The sequence below is a fragment of the Carcharhinus amblyrhynchos genome, chromosome 13 (assembly GCF_965287045.1).
Source record: "Carcharhinus amblyrhynchos chromosome 13, sCarAmb.v2.hapA, whole genome shotgun sequence".
NCBI classification, from domain to species: domain Eukaryota; kingdom Metazoa; phylum Chordata; class Chondrichthyes; order Carcharhiniformes; family Carcharhinidae; genus Carcharhinus; species Carcharhinus amblyrhynchos.
Genome location: NC_137336.1, coordinates 80,079,749 through 80,099,042, shown reverse-complemented (window position 1 = coordinate 80,099,042; position 19,294 = coordinate 80,079,749). Strand labels below are relative to the sequence as shown.

General features: G+C 42.5%; 1 long non-coding RNA gene and 1 other non-coding gene across 2 annotated transcripts; both read left to right on the top strand.

The window, feature by feature from the left end:
- Positions 1–2,217: 2,217 nt before the first annotated feature.
- LOC145352008 (uncharacterized) lies at positions 2,218–10,701 on the top strand. Its single transcript, XR_013888483.1, has 2 exons — positions 2,218–2,301; positions 4,693–10,701. It is a non-coding gene; the product is annotated as an uncharacterized LOC145352008 (long non-coding RNA).
- A 5,660-nt stretch (positions 10,702–16,361) lies between these two features.
- Positions 16,362–16,435, top strand: trnai-aau (transfer RNA isoleucine (anticodon AAU)). The gene has a single exon. It is a non-coding gene; the product is annotated as a tRNA-Ile (tRNA).
- The last annotated feature ends 2,859 nt before the right edge of the window (positions 16,436–19,294 follow it).

Genomic DNA, 19,294 nt, shown 5'->3' with positions numbered 1-19,294 from the left:
CCATTATGGTATCAGCTGCAAATGTTGATATTGATTTACTTATTCTCAAGTTTAGACCATTAATTTTAATGATGAATAAAGTGACATAAACTACTGATCCTTGTGGATTATCTGGGTGGCACAGTGACACAGTGGTTAGTACTGCTGCCTCACAGCGCCAGGGACCTAGGTTCAAATCTGGCCTTGGGTGATTGTCTATGTGGTGTTTGCACATTCGCCCTGTGCATGTGTGGGATTCCTCCGGGTGCTCCAGTTTGCTCCCACTGTCCAAAGATGTGCAAGTTAGATGGATTGGCCATGCTAAATTGCCCCTTGAGTGTCAGGGGCATTAGTGGGTAAATATATGGGGTCATGGGGATAGGTTCTGGGTGGGATTGTTGTTGATGCAGACCCAAGGGCCAATGGTCTCCTTCTGCACCAAAGGGATTCTATGGTTCTATCAGCGTGCAATCGTACTGGCCTTTCCGGTCTGATTTTTAGGAGGGATAGTGAATTGCACGACTGCATTGATGTAGGTCAATGTACGAAGGGTCATCCAGACTTGAACTGATGGCTCCACCCTCTCTCTCTCCACACATGCTGTCAGAACTGTTGAATTTCTCCAGCATCTATTTTTATTTCAGATTCTAGCATCCACAGTATTTTGCGTTTGTCTGAAGGGCAATGTATTCAGGTTTGTACAATATTTATTCGCTCAGGCGGTTTAGAACGGAGTTGAGGAGGAACTTCTTCACTCAAAGGGTGGTGAATCTCTTGAGCAGGTACAGTGGGGTGTTGTCATTGTACATGTGTGAAAATTAATTCTTGTGTTTTTGGATGTTGGGTGATGGCATATAGATAAATGGGAAGAGGCTAAGGATGGAACCTTGGCAGGCAGAGGTAGTGGGTCATCTTCACTTGGTTGTGGAAGCTTACTAGGGGCAAATTAGCTGCTGCTGCTTGCATTCCAGCAGTGGCAATTTGTGCTGTGATTGGTGTTATGTAAATGCAATCTGTAAAAGTGATTCCTAATTTCTTAAAGGCTTTCATGCTCATTTCCTCAGACTCCCTCGCCGATGGAAAATATTGCCCTCTCTCTATCCTATAGCATCTTTTAAATGTTAGAAATCTCAATCAAGTCACCCTTCTATTTTTTTGGGGGAATACAAGCCGCAGGTGCAGCAGGTGGTCAGGAAGGCAAATGGGATGCTGGCCTTCATAGCGAGGGGGATTGAATATAAAAGTAGGGAGGTCTTGCTGCAGCTGTATAGGGCATTGGTGAGGCCGCAGCTGGAGTACTGTGTGCAGTTTTGGGCGCCGCACCTGCGCAAGGATATTTTGGCCCTGGAGGGAGTGCAGAGGAGGTTTACTAGGCTGATACCGGAGTTGAGGGGATTGAGCTATGAGGAGAGGCTGAATAAACTAGGCTTGTACTCGTTAGAGTTTAGAAGAATGAGGGGAGATCTCATTGAGACGTATAAGATGATGAATGGGATGGATAGGATAGAGGTGGAGAGACTCTTCCCGCTCAAAAAAGACAGTAGGACTAGGGGGCACAGCCTCAAGATAAAGGGGGGGCGTTTTAGAACGGAGTTGAGGAGGAACTTCTTCACTCAAAGGGTGGTGAATCTCTGGAATTCTCTGCCCGTTGAAGTGGTGGAGGCTGCCTCGCTAAATATTTTTAAGAAGCGGGTTGATGGGTTCTTGATAAGAGAGGGGATTAAGGGTTATGGGGAGAGGGCGGGAAAGTGGAACTGAGCCACAACAGATCAGCCATGATCTTATTGAATGGCGGGGCAGGCTCGAAGGGCTAGATGGCCTACTCCTGCTCCTATTTCTTATGTTCTTATGTTCTTATGTTGAAGTGGTGGAGGCTGCCTCGCTAAATATTTTTAAGAAGCGGGTTGATGGGTTCTTGATAAGAGAAGGGATTAAGGGTTATGGGGAGAGGGCGGGAAAGTGGAACTGAGCCACGACAGATCAGCCATGATCTTATTGAATGGCGGGGCAGGCTCGAAGGGCTAGATGGCCTACTCCTGCTTCTATTTCTTATGTTCTTATGTTCATGTTCTGCCCCTACCCCACTTTCCCCATGCGCCCTCCCTCCCCACCTCTCTATCTCAATAGGGACGCCAGCTACATTCATTTTACCCATTTGTAAATTATTTACCCAGAACACCCCGCACTGCAGATGGTCCCCTGTCAAGGACGCCAGTGCGCAGGTGCGGACACTGCGGGCTCTGAGCATGCTCAGTGGCAGTGATGATGGCAGACTGAAGAGGAGCGGACGGTTTGGAGGCAGGAGCGGATTGTGAGCACAGGGTAGGGATCGAAACCGAGGTTGTCCTGGAAACTTTACGAACTTCTGGGGTTGGCCCGGTGCTTTGAAAAAGAGGCTACAGGCTCCGTGTTTACGCCGCGGTAATAGGCCCCGTGGAGCGATCTCTCTAGCCGCCATTTTGCGGGCGGGAATCCGATCGCATCCGAGGGGCGGGGCTCATTTCCCGTGACAGGACAAGGTTACCCAGGCAACCTGCCGCCATCTTGGGAAAGGAAGGCTTGGTTTATTCAGTGAGTGGGTTACATGGGTGGCCATCTTTGTGAGGGAAGAGGGAGTGGGCGGAGTTTTAGGGTCCCAGTGGATCTCTGGTACTTTGGATGATGTGAAACAGTGGATACAATCTATGGACAGCTCCCTCTGTGAATCTGAGGACGCAAAATCAACGGCTCCAGGGAATTTGTTCCAACTTAACATAAGAACATAAGAAATAGGAGCAGGAGTAGGCCATCTAGCCCTTCGAGCCTGCCCCGCCATTCAATAAGATCATGGCTGATCTGTCATGGCTCAGTTCCACTTTCCGGCCCTCTCCCCATAACCCTTAATCCCCTCTCTTATCAAGAACCCATCAACCCGCTTCTTGAAAATATTTAGCGAAGTAGCCTCCACCACTTCAATGGGTAGAGAATTCCAGAGATTCACCACCCTTTGAGTGAAGAAGTTCCTCCTCAACTCCGTTCTAAAACGCCCCCCCTTTATCTTGAGGCTGTGCCCCCTAGTCCTACTGTCTTTTTTCAGTGGGAAGAGTCTCTCCACCTCTATCCTATCCATCCCATTCATCATCTTATACGTCTCAATGAGATCTCCCCTCATTCTTCTAAACTCTAACGAGTACAAGCCTAGTTTATTCAGCCTCTCCTCATAGCTCAACCCCCTCAACTCCGGCATCAGCCTAGTAAACCTCCTCTGCACTCCCTCCAAGGCCAAAATATCTTTGCGCAGGTGCGGCGCCCAAAACTGCACACAGTACTCCAGCTGCGGCCTCACCAATGCCCTATACAGCTGCAGCAAGACCTCCCTACTTTTATATAACTTGGCCCCTTAATTTCTACAGTATTATACCTTTACTAATCCTGATTTATTTAAGTGCCTCATTCTTACCAGACTGATTTGGTTCTGTATACGTTGCAGGAGGATGTTGACCGGCATCCTCCTACACTGATTTTGAATCATAGAATCCAACAGTGCAGGAGGTGGCCATTTGACCTCTCAAGTCTGCACCGACCACACCTTACCCAGGTCTGATTCCCCATAACCTCATGCATTTACCCTAGCTAGTCCCCCTGACACCGAGGGTAATTTATCATGGCCATCTTCAGGCTGTGGCAGAAATCCGGAGCTCCAGAGCACCCAGAGGAAACCCACGCAGACATAGGGAGAATGTGCAAATACAGCCACTCAAGCTGGGAATTGAACTTGGGTCCCTGGGCACTGTGAGGCAGCAGTGCCTTAAGAATCAGTTCCTAAAATTGGTCACTTTGCAGCCCAGCAGTTATTCAATCAAGTCTGTATTTATATTTGTTTCATTTTGTTTGTTGTGAATACTTCACATTTTTAGATCTGGGGCATTTAGCATTGATGATTTGCTAACTGCCGCTGATATCACTTTTGTCCTAAAGCTCCATTCCTTTTTTTTTGCTTTCACTATCTCTTCCAGTCTATCTCTGCTTATTTTTACCCAATTGCTCTTGAGCCTTGACTGTCTTGCTGCTTTCCTTAATCCTCCTGTCCATCCTTTGGTGGAGGAGAGATCCAGGCCAACAGGTTTTTAAGCAGCTTCATCCACTCCCAGACTGATGGTGATATTTACAATCTCTAAATCATGGGCCATGTTTTTCTTCAGTGTGAGAGGTTGCAGTTCCAGTGTAGATGCCTGAAATGGCTGTTCACTGGTCACATTTCAGCTGGAAAGCTCTGAATCTTTGACTGTCAATATGGAAGGGGCAGCTAAGTGGGAGGGTCATTTTCTGAAGTTGTTCATGATTCTGGTTTTAACAGGAATTGGTTAAGCCAGGATGGGTAGACCCATGGAAAGAGTTGAGAGAAATCACTCCAGTTGCTGCTTCCCTTTTGTGGCTGTGTCCATGTTTGAGATATTCTGGAGTAGAACATGCAGTTTCTACCAATACAGTAGATACGTTTGATGGCCTTTGGGCACCTCAATGTGCAGAGTATCTCATGGACACTGGGATTCACATTCAGATTGAAGTTCCCTTTGTTCCTATTTGGAATTTGTTACTGAGTTTTGCTCTTTTTTGTTTGAACTGCATGTTTGGGGAAACAGAAGGCAAACAGTGTCATACAGCAACTAGAATTGTCTGTTTTGAACTTCTGTCTGATACTGACAGTGATACTTCCATAACCTTCCTTTCCAGGTTCTTGGAAGAAGAGAAATTCCAGACAGCAAATTCAATTCAAATATCACATCAAGATCAAACAGAATCTCTGGGTTCATCATAACCTGAATATCATCGGCCTCTGAACGTAGAAGGAAAATCTTTTGTTGGTTCTGTCTGAGATTTTTTTTCCAACATCAGTGTGACTAGATAAGCCCTGTGACACAAACCCGAGAAAGATTGTTCCAGAGCAGTGACTGTGGAAAGAGCTTCAATCAAATAGACAGCCTGATATCATTCACAGACGGAGAAGCAACAAATGTGTTGCTTGTGAGGACAAAGATTCAACTGATTGTCCAACCTGGAGAGAGACAAGAACACCCGCTCCATGAAGAAATTGTTGAAATGTGCAGACTGTAGAAAGGGATTCAGAACTGCATCTCAACTGAAAATACATCGACGCATTCACGTTGGGGAGAAGCCATTCACCTGCTCTCTGTGTGGTAAAGGATTTGCACGGTCATTTAACCTAGTGTCACACCAGCAAGTTCACACTGAGGACAGACCTTTTAAATGTTCTGACTGTGAAAAAAGGTTCAAGAGCAAAGGGGGCCTAATTCAACATCAGCAAGTTCACACTGATGAGAGACCTTTTGAATGTTCTGAGTGTGAGAAAAGTTTTAAGAATTTTGGAGGTTTAATTCAACACCAGCAAGTTCACAATGAAGAGAGACCTTTCAAATGCTCTGTCTGTAGAAAGAGATTTAAGAGTTCTGGAGGTTTAGTTCAACATAAACAAGTTCACTCTGAGGAGAGACCTTTTAAATGCACTGACTGTGGGAAGTGTTTTAAGAGCAACGAGGGTTTAACTCAACATGAGCAAGTTCACTGAAGGGGGAGAATTTTACTAGTTTGGCTGTGGGGAGAGCCTTAAGAACCATGAGGGTTTAATGCAACATCAACAAATTCACACTGAGGAAAGACTGTTCGGTTGCTCTCACTGTGAGAAATTGTTCAGAGAATTACAGAAACATTGAATTCCTACAAAAGGAGGCCATTCAGCCCATCATGTTGGCTCAAGATCTCTAAAGATCCATGTTACCCAGGTCCATCCCCACCTTATCCCTGTAACCACATGCATTTACCATGGCTAATCCATCTAACCTACACCTCTTTTGACTGTGGCCTGAAACAGGTGCACCTGGAGGAAACCCACACAGACAAGGGGGAGAAAGTGCCAACTCCACAGACAGTCACTCAAGTCTGGAATTGAACCTGGATCCATGGTGTTGTGAGGCAACAGTGTTAACCAGCATCTACATGTTTTCACGCTGAAGAGAACTCCTTCGCTTGCCTCAGGTTTGGGAAGGGATTCACTTCTCCTTCACCCTTCGCTGAATAGAAGCCTGTTCACACTGGGGAGGTCATTCACCTACTCTCAGTATGTGAAAGTGTTCGAGCAACATTCCAGCCTGTCTGAGATAAGGACATTCCCATTGGTGAAGATGTGTGGGAAGGGAGTTACTGCTTCCCCTCATCACTGAACACCAGGATATTCACACTGGAGGGAGGTCATTCATCAGCTCTGTGTGTGTAGAATGGATTTAATCAGTCAGTCAATGCAGCTCAGAAAGCCTCAACTCTTTCACAGTGATAAGGAGTGAAGTTTAAATGGCCTGAGTGTGGGAAAGTTAAAAGCAGAGGGAATGCTGAGACACCAACCCACACATTACAGGGGGAGGCTGCCAACCTTCAGGGGTTACTATTGACCAGAAATTGAACTGGACTAGGCAAGTAAAAACTGACTAAAACAGTTCAGAGGCTAGGAATCCAGCAGCATGTAATTTGCCTCCTTACTCCCCAAAGCCTGTCCACTGTCTACAAGGCACAAACCAGTAGTGTGATGGAATACTCTCTCGCCTGGCTAAGTGCAGCTCCAACAACTCTCAACAAGCTTGACACCATCCAGGACGAAACAGTCCGCTTGACTTACACCCCAAGCCCTAATGAGCAGTGGCAGCCATCAACAAAATGCACTGCAAGAACACAATAAGGTTCTTTTGGCAGCACTCTCCAAGCTCACAACCACAAGGGCAGCAGACAGATTGGAACACCAGCAGCTGAAAGTTCTCCTCACCATCCTGACTTGAAAATGTATCACTGTTCCTTCCTTCACCGTCACTGGGTCAAAATCCTGCACTCCTTCCCTAATAGCACTGTGAGTGTACCTACCCTACATGGACAGCAGCGGTTCATGAAAGCAGCTCACCACCACCTTCCCAAGGCAGTTAGGGATGAATAATAAATGCTGGCTTAGCCAACAAACTGCACAGCCTGGAATGAATAAAAAAAGGCTGTTCAGTTGCTGTTTGTGTGCTGAAGGGTTCATTCGTTTCAATGCATTGATTTCACATCAGCTTGTTTACACTGATAAATAGAGGGATTAAATATTCTAACTGATCCGCTGAGACATCAGCATGCTCACACTGGAGACAGGTTATTCATTTTCGTTTGAGAAGGGATTTATTCAGATACTACAACCCAATAAATTATCTGGTTCATGTTGATAAGAGACCATTAAAATATTTAGACTGTGAGAAGAATTTTAGAAGCACAGGCAATCTGCTGAAACACCAGCGCACTCACACTGGAGAGCAGCTGGTTACCTTCTCAACGCGTGGAAAATGATTTAACCCAATGTCCACACTGGTGAGTTACCAGTGAATGCATAAGCGACTGAACGGGTTTGACTCTGCTGCCTTTGCTTCAGTTAATCCCATTCAGGAAAGACCTTGTTCATTTTGAGGGTTGATGAAATCAGTCTGCATCTAAAAGGGAACTGATCGATATCCTGTTACTGACTGCTCCTTTTTTTGGGGTCTTTTACCCTTTGTTAATGGAAGATTTCTATTTATATTGAACCTTTCAAAATTTCCAGATACCCCAAAGTGCCCCACTGCCAATGAGCTTCTTTTGAAGTTAGTTATTGTTATAATGTTGGAAATACAGTCGTCAAATTGTGCAACAAATTCCCATCAATGAAATGTGATTGTGACCAGAAAATTTGTTGAGTGATGTTTGTTGAGGGATAAATATTGAGCAGGGAGAACTCCCCTGCTCTTTGCAATAATCTCATGGGAGTTTTTACACCCAACTGAGGAGAAATTGGGGTCAAAGTTGAAGGCCTCATCTGAAACATGTGGCCTATGACAGTGCAGTGCTTTGAAAGAATTTTATTAATAAGCTAAGTTTTGATAACAGACATGAGCTAAATGGAGAGAAAAGACATATGTCCCAAAAAATATACAAAATTCACTGGTCCTTGATTGGACAAATGGATGAAGGGACAGAGATGTTAAACCCTCTGGATGGAGGTAATAGTTCCCTTGGATTGGTTTACTGGTCCCTGATCAAAGGGATGCTGATCTCCCTGGTCTCATCTCTGTCTTAAATGGGTGATCCCTTATTTTTAAACAATGAGCCCTAAATATAAATTGACTCAACATTAATCCTGTTAGGACCTTGAGGATGTTATCTGTTTCAATCAAGTCATTTCTTTCTCTTCTGAACTTCAGCAGATACAAACCTAGCCTGTTTATCCTTTCCTGAAAAGACACCTAACCCATTTCTAGATATTACAGTAGAAAAACCTGCTCTGAGCTGCTTTCAACATGTTTATTTCTTTAAGTAAGTAATCCAATACAGTGCACAGTACTCCAGATGTGGTATCATCAACAATTTTAGCATTTGAATTCCTTCATCCAAATCAGTTGCATAAATTGAGAGAAAAATTAAGCTCTGAGCACCAATCCACCTGTTCTATCTTGCGTACGATTATTGATCAATTTATACGTACAATCTGTTTCCTGTTAACTGTTTAATCTATAATGCATGACAATATTTTGTCCCTACACCATAACCTGTTCTATACCTGTTATCTTTCCCATTAACTTTCAATATCGTAGCCGTGACAGAATTTTACCCTCCACACCATGACCCATTTATACCTACGCCTTGTTTCCAATTCACTATCTAGTCTCACATCCATGTCAATCTTTTACGTCTTACACCATGACTCATTCATACCTACTCTGTTTTCTGTTAACTATCCAAGCTTTTATCCATGCCAATATTTTACTGACTGCAGCTTTTATCCATGCCAATATTTTACTGTCTGCACCATGATCCATTTATACATGTTCTCTATTTTCTGTTAACTACACAATCACTTATTCATGCCAGTATTTTACCTGCCTCACCAGGGTTTCCGAAACTTTTGAGCCATGGAACTGCTACTGCCTTCTGAAATGCATCAGCAAACCCCAAGCATTCTCAGAATGTTGATGCCCATTTTTGGTCACAATGTAATTTGAACACAAGAATGAAATGTAAGTAAATCTATTCTCAGTATATCTATGCATAGATTAGGATTTAGGAGTAGGCACACAGTCTAAATACATTCAACAGCAACATTATCCCCTCTCAACCTTGGCCAAGCGACCCTCTCATGTCCTCTTCACATTATCCCCTGGAAGTATTACCCAGTTTAACAGTGGGTAAATTTAAAAAGCTTTCCTCTTAAAAAGAAAGTATTTTGTCATTTTTAATGAGCAGAATGATTCTTTAAAGCTGATACTCATATCAGGCACAACTACGCCTTTCACACATGCACACAGTGCATGTCTCTCACATGCATACATGTCCCTCACATACACAGCTTTCCTTTCGTACACAGAAACACACACACACAAAACACATATTCCTCCTCTCTCACACTTTGAAAGAAGCCAGCCTCTAATTGTACATGCTGTGTTGCAGCATTTTTCAAATTTTACAAATATGCCGGTCTTGGATGTCCTGGGAGTCTCCACAGACCTTCTGGGCTCTATGGACACCAGTTTGTGAACCATTGCCGTACACCAAAACCTATTTATACTTACTACTTCTTTTAACTCTCCAACCTCCTATCTACGTCAATATTTTACTCTAAAACCATGACCAATTGATACCTCTACCCTGTTTCCTGTTAACAATCCAATCTCCTATTCATGTGAATATCTTACCTCCTACACCATGAACTATTTCACCTACGCTCTGTTTCCTGCTAACTATCCAATCTCCTATCCATAACAAAATTTTACCCCTTACACCATTACCCTTTTATATTTACTATCGTGATGATATTGTGCCTTTAAGAAATATATCCTGTTTCTTAAAAGGGGTATGTTTAGAATTCAATCTGTTTTGCAGGGTGCCAAGTTTTTTGGTCAACATGCAGCAGATGCTAAAAATGCATGCTAATTATTGACTTTAACTAGGAATATGTTTCTTTATAGAGTTAATGGACCTTTTATTTATATTTTTCTGGGCTTTCAGACTAGGTATGTAGAGTCATGTAGATAATCGGAGCAGCTAAACTTGCAGGGAAGAAATACTGTTTCAGTTTCATTTCAAAATACAAGCAGTTACTGCCTGAAGAAAACATGTATCTCTGTATCCCTCCAAAGGCTTTCTGAAAACTCCAAAGCTGGTAAGCTATGACAAGTAGCTATGCCTGTGTTTTGCTGAATAAATTTAAAGAGAAACTTAAGTCTATAAGAGGAATGTTGATTTAATGTTGTGGAACAGCACGGTGGCACAGTGGTTAGCACTGCTGCTTCACAGCACGAGAGACCCAGGTTCGATTCCCAGCTTGGGTCACTGTCTGTGTGGAGTTTGCACATTGTCCCTGTGTCTGCATGGGTTTCCTCCAGGTGCTCCAGTTTCCTCCCACAGTCTGAAAGATGTGCTGCTTAGGTACATTGACCCAAACAGGTGCTGATGTGTGGCAACTACAGGAATTTCACAGTAACTTCATTGCAGTGTTAATGTAAGCCATACTTGTGACTAATAAACAAACTTTAATTTTGATTTGGAACTCATAGTGATAAATCAGTAGGTAAGACTTGTACCTTGTCATGTTTGAGTATTCTTCAATTGTTCAGGGTTAAGCTAATTCATTTGTTATCGGTAAACTGTGTTGTTAAATAAAACTTGTTTTGGTAAGAATTTTCCGAGCTTGTCAGTAGCATTGTTCCTGAATTGAAACATCTTATCCTCATACTAATGCCAAACTAGAAAATTGTTGTGGTTTAGTCTAGCTACATAACATCCTTTGGGGGATCTGATCTGGTGTGCTAACACTCTGTTTCCTGTTAACTATTTAGCCCCCCATACATGCCAATATTTTATGTCCCTACAACATGATCCATTTATACCTACTCTCTGTTTCCTGTTAACTATCCAATCTTGTATCCCTGACAATATTATATGTACCCTTTACAACATGAGGAGCTGATCCAGAATCCCCTACAATCTGCACATGTGCACCACTGCCTAACAGATCCTGGATCATGAACCAATTATTTGAGATTTGAAGTCTTTGTACAATGGTGGGCTTATACTTTGTGAAGCCCTGCACTCACCTTAATTTCTGGAACCCGCAAACAATGCCACACATTGAAACCCACCCCCCCCACGTCCCCCAAAAAGATCTTACTTTAGCTAATGTTCATCCCCTCTGTCCACAAATTATGATGGAAAATTAATGGAGAACTCAGTATATACCTCAATGAATGTTAATTTAAGTTAAAACAAAGCACCACTGAATTGATCGAAATCTCTAAATAATGACACATTCTTCTAGAAACAACATATAAATGTTCCTGTATTCTGCAGGGAGATTTTTGTATCCAATTACACATTTCGGGCAACAATCTCAAAGCATTGGCACATCCTTTTGGTAAGAAGCTCAAAATCCTGAGGATTCCCTGAGCAAAATCCTTTATATACTGTAAAATGTTTCAGAAACTAGTCTCAAAATACCTATTGTTCTTTTGGAACCAATCTTTAAATGCTGACACATTCCCTGGGGCGTGAGTAGCTCTAAATACAGAGAAATTATTGTGGGCCAATTTCTTTTGCACACTGACACATTCTCTGGGGATGATTTCCAAACATTGACACACTCTGCTTCAATTGATATGTAAACACTGACACATTATCTGGTAAGAATCTCGAACTACTGACACATTCTCTGGCAAACAAAATCTAAAACTCAACTCATTCTAAGGGAACAATTTTAAAAAATACTAGTAGATTCTCCTGGCACAGGCTATTTAAATGAAGAATGTCTCTAAACAAGGCACACTTGCAACACACTGGTTGCAAACCACTGTCTCAAATTGCCATAATAAGATCGTAGCCCCTGGGGAGCAGCCCTTTCACAGGGAGTGCTTAGATAGTCCGACCTTGATATCTTAGGGGAATTTGGAAGTGGATTTCGGTGCTGCGGAAAATTTGACAGCGGTGAGCCAGGGTGGTGAGAACAAACAGTACATTTACTTGCACACCACTTAGGGAATGGCCTCCTTGGTTGTCAGTGAGCATGTTAACCAGCAGCCCGTGGTCTTCTACATGTCCAAGCCATGAGGCCCATGTGGCAGGCTCTTTACCTGGAGAACACAGAGGACACTTGCAGTTCTATGAGATGGAGAACACCTCAAATCTGATTAATACCGTGGATAAAGAATTGTTAACTCTAAGGGACACTGTTTGAAAAATACAAGCAAACAGCTAACTTGGAAGATTATGGTTATTCCAGCTCTTTCTTTAAAACTTACATCTATGCTGAATAATGTCTGGACAGAGACAACAACAAAACATTAACATTGAGTTATCTGATGCCAGCCAGAGTTATCAAATGCCAGTGGAATACAGGACATAATTGTAGATAATTACAGCACAACGTTCGTTCTGGAATTAGAGAATGTTAGTTCCTCTCATTTTCATGAACAAGTTGATTAGGAAGGTTTGAAGACAGTTTAGAAAAAAGAACTATGATGATGTTGTTTTGAACCTGAAGTCCAATATTCCCCGGATTTTGGCCATTGTTGCTTCAATGTCCTAAAATATCAATTGCAATTTACATAAGAACATAAGAAATAGGAGCAGGAGTAGGCCATCTAGCCCTTCGAGCCTGCCCCGCCATTCAATGAGATCATGGCTGATCTGTCGTGGCTCAGTTCCACATTCCCGCCCTCTCCCCATAACCCTTAATCCCCTCTTATCAAAAACCCATCAACCCGCGTCTTAAAAATATTTAGCGAGGTAGCCTCCACCACTTCAACGGGCAGAGAATTCCAGAGATTCACCACCCTTTGAGTGAAGAAGTTCTTCCTCAACTCCGTTCTAAACTGCCCCCCCTTTATCTTGAGGCTGTGCCCCCTAGTCCTACTGTCCTTTCTGAGCGGGAAGAGTCTCTCCACCTCTATCCTATCCATCCCATTCATCATCTTATATGTCTCAATGAGATCTCCCCTCATTCTTCTAAACTCTAACGAGTACAAGCCTAGTTTATTCAGCCTCTCCTCATAGCTCAACCCCCTCAACTCTGGCATCAGCCTAGTAAACCTCCTCTGCACCATTGGGATTATTCATCATCATGATTTATATAACTATTCCTGATGCCCATACTTAATTTTCCATTAAATTCATTCCATCTAATCCTTTTGGAACATACAGAAACATGTAATCGATTTTCTTAATTGTTTGGTGCGCCTTATGGTAAATTCCTTTATTTCTTGTCCAAGCCAAATTCCCACAAACTTTTAATTTCTCACCATTCAAGAAATAGATTGAATAATCTCTCATTTTTACATATTATACCCAATGAGTCATCTTGTCTCCCTCTGAGTTCATGTCCCTTTGAAGGATTATTGTCTCCTCTTCAAAGCTTACTTGGCTATGCAACTTTGTGCCTTCAGCAAATTTGAATGCATTGGACTCGGTCCCTTCAAGAAAGTCATGAATACAAATTGTAAATATCCAAAACCCCAGACCTGGTCCTTGCACTCAGACTTCCAGCCTGGAAACAACACATTCCTTTCTATTCTTTTGCTGTTATACGTGTTAATATTTTGCACCCAACATCGTGAGCCTTCATATTGTGCAATGGTCCTTCGTGTTACACCTTGTCAAATTACTTACCAACAATTTAATCATACTAAATTTCATGATTTCCTTGATCTAAGCTGTTAGTTACTTCTTCATCAAATTCTGCTAAATTTATCAAACATGATTTCCCTTTCACAAAACCATGTTGAGCTGTCTGATCATATTATGATTTCCGAAGTGTAATGTTAATACTTACTTTATAATGGGTTCCAGTACTTTTCCAATGACTGATGTCAGGCCTGGTTGCTGCCTGATCCCTTATTTCCTCTCTCCAGTCTTTCTTCAATATTGGGATTACATTTTTTATATTCTAGTGCATCTAATGTCAGAAGAGCCATCTCTTCTGAATCCTGAAATAGTGGCATTGACTTCCAGACAATTTGTCAGCTTTCTATCTCGAAAATGCCCCCATCCCCAGCTGTCAGTAACAGGAGATCAGTACGACCCCTCTCAAAGATTTGGTACTCGAGATGGAAACAAAGGTGTTGCTTCGGACACCAAACCGAAATACAGGAAGTCAAAATTTTGTCAGGATGAACATGGTTCACTCCTGGATTTGATTAATAGCTGAATTAAAGGCAAAATCCAACCTTTGCAGTGACTTGTGGACTTGTTGCTGTCTCTGAAAGTGGAGTTAGGTTCTTGTGAATTTCCTGTAGTCGCCACACTCTGGCGCTTGTTTGGGCAATGCACCTAACCAAGTGAATCCATTCTCGCACAGAGCAGGTGAATGGTCCCCCTGTAAACTTGCTGGTGTCTCTACGGGTGGAATGACTGAGTGAAACCCTACACACAGAGTGGAAGAATGACCTCATCCACCTGGGAGAAGCTGTAGTTGTCACAGCAGGCTTGTTAAATGTCTGACTATTTTCTCCCACATGGAGCAAGTGAATAGTTGTCTTCAACACTGAATCTGCTGTGTGTCGGATGATGGATTGCTGTACTGAATCCCTTCCAGACGTGGAACAGATGAATGATTTCCCTCTAGTATTAAGCTGCTTGTGTTCAACAAGGTGGAATGAACAAAGTGAACCCCTTCTCACACTGAGAGCAGGTGAACAACCTCTCCCCAGAGTGCATATCATGGTGTTAAATGAGATCGGATGAACACCTAAATCTCTTCTGACACCCATGGAAGTAAACAGCCTCTTCCTTGTATGCACATCAAGGTGTGTCGTGAACAGAGATGAATATCTGAACTTTTTTCCAAACTTGGCACATGTGGACAGTCCTTCTGTTCCAGATCCCTGATGTTGAACTGAACAGCGTGGCCTCTAAAAGCTTTGCCCACAACCAGAACTTATAAATGGGTTCTCCTCATTTTGAATTCATTGGTGTGAGATTCAGCTGGATAGCTGAGTGACTCTTGCCCCCAGTGTGACTGTTTCAAGGGGGGGATGGACAATCTGATCACCCGCTCCTTGTGCATCTCTAGCTGAACAGTGAAGTTTGTGAAAAAAAGTGTGAAGTTTCTCTTTGAGGTGAATCATGCTCTTCTTTTCAGGCTGTGTAACTGGATAAACTCTATCTCCAGTCCGCCACTGGAAAACTCACTCGAGTGAATGTGTCTCTGTGCTTTCCTGTCTCCGTGATGTTTGAAAATTTTTCCACAATCAAATCAAAGATTTCTTTCTCCTAACCTGGAATGTATGATAGCCATGAACATAATTTGACAGATTTTGTAGAGTAGCAAAAATTAAATTGTTCACGGATCATACGAACATATCCCTTGTTAGTGTAATGGTTAGTATTCCCGCCTGTGATGCAGAAACCTGGGGTTCAATTCAGGAGAAGTTTTATTTTCGTTAACAGATAATTGCAAGCAGACTTTGCATTTCAAACTAATTATCCCGTAGATGGCGAGTGCAGACAAAGATTGTGCAACGGCCACATTGAAATCAGGGAACAAATGAGAATGTGGTTGGCGAGCAATGTTCAATTTGTTGGCTTTCCAGCATAGCCTCAGCTACAAAACAGAATGAGAAGATATGCTGAAACTTTCTGAATGACTGATCAGAGTCCAGATGCAGTCAATCAGGATAACCTTTCTCAATTGAGAGAAGGCGCGAGAAATAGGGGGAAAAGTAAATTAATTAGAGGGCGAAATGAGAAAATTTTAGTTGATTGAGGGGATCGTTTTGATCCGGAATTCACTGCCTGAAAGGATGGTGGATGCGAATAACTTTCAGAAAGGATTTGATTAAATCCGTGATGTCGGGAAGTTACAGGGTTATAGGGGAAGGGAAGAGGAGTGAAACTAATTGGATGTTCCTTTCAGAAAAATAGCCCAAGAAGGCCGAATGTCTTAATGTTAAACATAAATGACTGACTCTGAATCCATGTCACCCCCCAATATCTCTGAGTAAGCTGCATGAATTGGATGAGCTGGCAGAGTGCTATGATTGGTGAACCTTCTGAAAAGCAACTCACAGTGAACAATATACGCTGGTCACTGGTGAAGGTTTGAGAGAGGGATGTAATATTTGTGCTCAAGTTCCCATTGAAGCTGCTTTTTGAAGATTGGATGTTTGTAAAAGTTAGATTGCTGCCGGGAAATCAATATCAGTGCAGCTCAGTGGTGAGCTGAATTTCGGTTTTAGAAAAGAGAATGTGCTCGGTAGGAGGGCAAAACTAAAATTATCATCTAACGCCCACTTCGAGGTGCAGTTTGACGCTCATTTGATGGATCGATACAAGCTCTATTGTATTGGAATGGTCAGTTAGCTCAGATGGTTAGAGCGTGGTGCTAATAATGCCAAGGTCGTGGGTTTGATCCCTGTACTGACCAATAAGCTTCCTTGTGGGCATCTGTTGAACGTTTTACAGTAACTGCATTGCAATGTTAATTTAAGCTGGTGGTTCTCACCACTCGTTAGCATGATTGCTTCTGTCAGTCAGCTTCCTGCAAATATCCCTTTCCCTCCTGTGCTATTTGAGTGATTGGGGAATACTTGGCCAATGCAGCACAATTAATCTCACAACGCCAAGGATCTGGGTTCAAATCTTGGCTTGGGTCACTGTCCGTGTGGAGTCTGCATGTTCTCACCATGTCTGTGTGTGTTTCGTCCCACAGTCTGAAAGACATGCTGGTTAGATGCACTGGCTGTGCTAATTGTCCCTCAGTGTACCTGAGCAGGCACTGGAGTGTTGTGATTAGGGAATTTTTGCACTAACTTCATTGCAGTGTTAATGTTAGCCTGCTTGTGATATGAATAACTACACTTAAAGTGTGAAGTTATCCACCTCGATCAGAAAAGCAGAACAGCAGAGCAAAATCTGAACGGTGATAGATTGAGAGATGTTCTTGTGCAAAGGAACCTGAATGCCCTTGCAAACTGAAACAAGAGTGCAGTAGCAGCAAGCATTAAAATAGATAATTGGAACTTCGATTTTCATTACAAGCGGATTGGAATACATATCAAAGATGTTTTATTGTGGTCTCAGAGCATTGGAGAGACCAGAGCTGGAGCATAGTATGCAGTTTTGATCTTCTTATCTCAAAGAGGCAGTACAGAAAAAATGTTGATTTCTGTGATGACAGGATTGCCATAAGAGAAAGAATTGCATCGATTAGGTTCCTATTCAATGGAAATTAGAAACAAAAAAAATAGACAGGATCTGATTGAAGAGTCAGAAATTCTAACACTGCTCAGCAGACTGGATGCAGGGATCCAGCCTCTCCTTGTAACTCTAGCCATCAATTCTCAGCAGTGCCTTGGTAAATTTTTTCTGCACTCTTTCTAGTTTAATAATATTGTTTCTATAATAGGGTGACCAGAACTGTACACAGTATTCAAAGTGTGGCCTTACCAAAGTCTTGTACAACTTCAACAAGACGTCGCAACTCCTGTATTCACTGTTCTGACTAATGAAACCAAACATGCTGAATGCCTTCTTCACCACTCTGTCCACCTGCAACTCCACTTTCAAGGAGATTTGAACATGTACCCTTTGACCTCTTTGATTTATAACTCTTTCTAATGCCTTACCAATAACTGAGTAAATCCTGCCTTGATTTGATCGACCAAAACGCATCACTGCATATTTATCCAAATTAGACTCCATCTGCATTCGTCAGCCCACTGGCCCAATTGACCAAGATCCGTTGCAATCCTAGATCACCTTCTTCACTGCCCACTATGCCACAAATCTTGGTGTCATCTGCAAACTTACTAACCACGCTTGCTAAATTATCATCCAAATCATTAATATAAATGACAAATAACAGTGGACCCAACACTGACCCCTGAGACACACCACTGGTCACAGGCCTCCAGTTTGAAAAACAGCCCTCTGCCTTCTATGATCAATCCAATTTTCTATCCGCATGTCTACCTCCCCCTGGATGACATGAGATTTAACCTGACATTGTGTGTGTGTGTGTGTGTGTGTGTGTGTGTGTGTGTGTTGGAGGTGGGGGTGATGAACGGGGGCTGCTTGAGCTCCATGGAAAAGTGTCAGCATAAGGATGCAATTAGGCCATCAGGGGCTTGAAGAGAATTTATTCACCCATCGGATGGTGAATCTGTGGAATTCTTTTGCACAGAAAGCTGTGAAGGACAAGCTACTGGCGGCATTGGAATGCAAAATATACATGCAGTTTGGAAATGCGTCAAGGGCTTGTGGTGAGAGCGATAATGTGACTCAGAAATGAGCAGCAATGATCAGAATGATTGATAGAACAGATTCAAAGGGCCTAATGGCATATTCCTGATCCGATTTTCGCTGTTTTGCATGCTTATTTATATATTGTGTTTTCTGTGTTTATTGTTCATCCTGTTTTAATTGTTCTTTTTTAACAAATCAAAATTATTTCATTGATCTGGTTACAATATTTGTGTTTACATTGCTTAATTAATTGAATTTAACACATTCTCATGTCAGGAAGCTAATAGAAGAAAATAATCTTTTGAATCTTGAGGCTGTGGGCAGTGTTTGAACATTTATACCAAACACCATGTACAATAACTTAAACAATCACCCAGTACAGCCCGACAAAAGCAGCCTTGTTAGATGGACTTCATGGTCAGAAATTAACTGGGGATCAGTTATTCATCATCTTCACATGTTTCATAATTTTCAAACCTCCCAGTCCAGAACGAAATGAAGCCAGTGAATCATAGGCTGCCCATCTCCCTGAGAGAAATGCGCTGTATGGGGTGAATTATCGGAAGGAATAATGCATTCCATAATGATACCTTCAAGAAATGTACTTGTGTCATCTTTCTTCTGAAGGGATTGTTTTATACTTCAACTTTGATAATGCTGCCAAATTGCTTCCGTGCCCACTGGGCACCACAGGGGCTGGGGTGTGTTATAGACCTTGATAATCATATTTTGATTTAATGTTTTAAATTTGGACTTTGGTTTCTGTTTGGGCTGTCCCCCCTTTCCTTTTTGGGGGGCTGCCCCTCTTAATTTGTCCCTAAGTTAATTTGAGTTTGTTTACATAATTTGAGTTTGTTGGGTACATAAAAGAACTGCCAAATTGCCTGCAGCCAGCACCACATCTGTGCATAATGCAGGTTAATTGCTCTGAATTATTGGAGTGTGCACTGATCATTTTAACACAACTGCAAAACATTCATTGTTAGTACGGTGGTCAGTATTCCTGCCTATACGTGAGCGATCAGGGTTCAATTCTCCA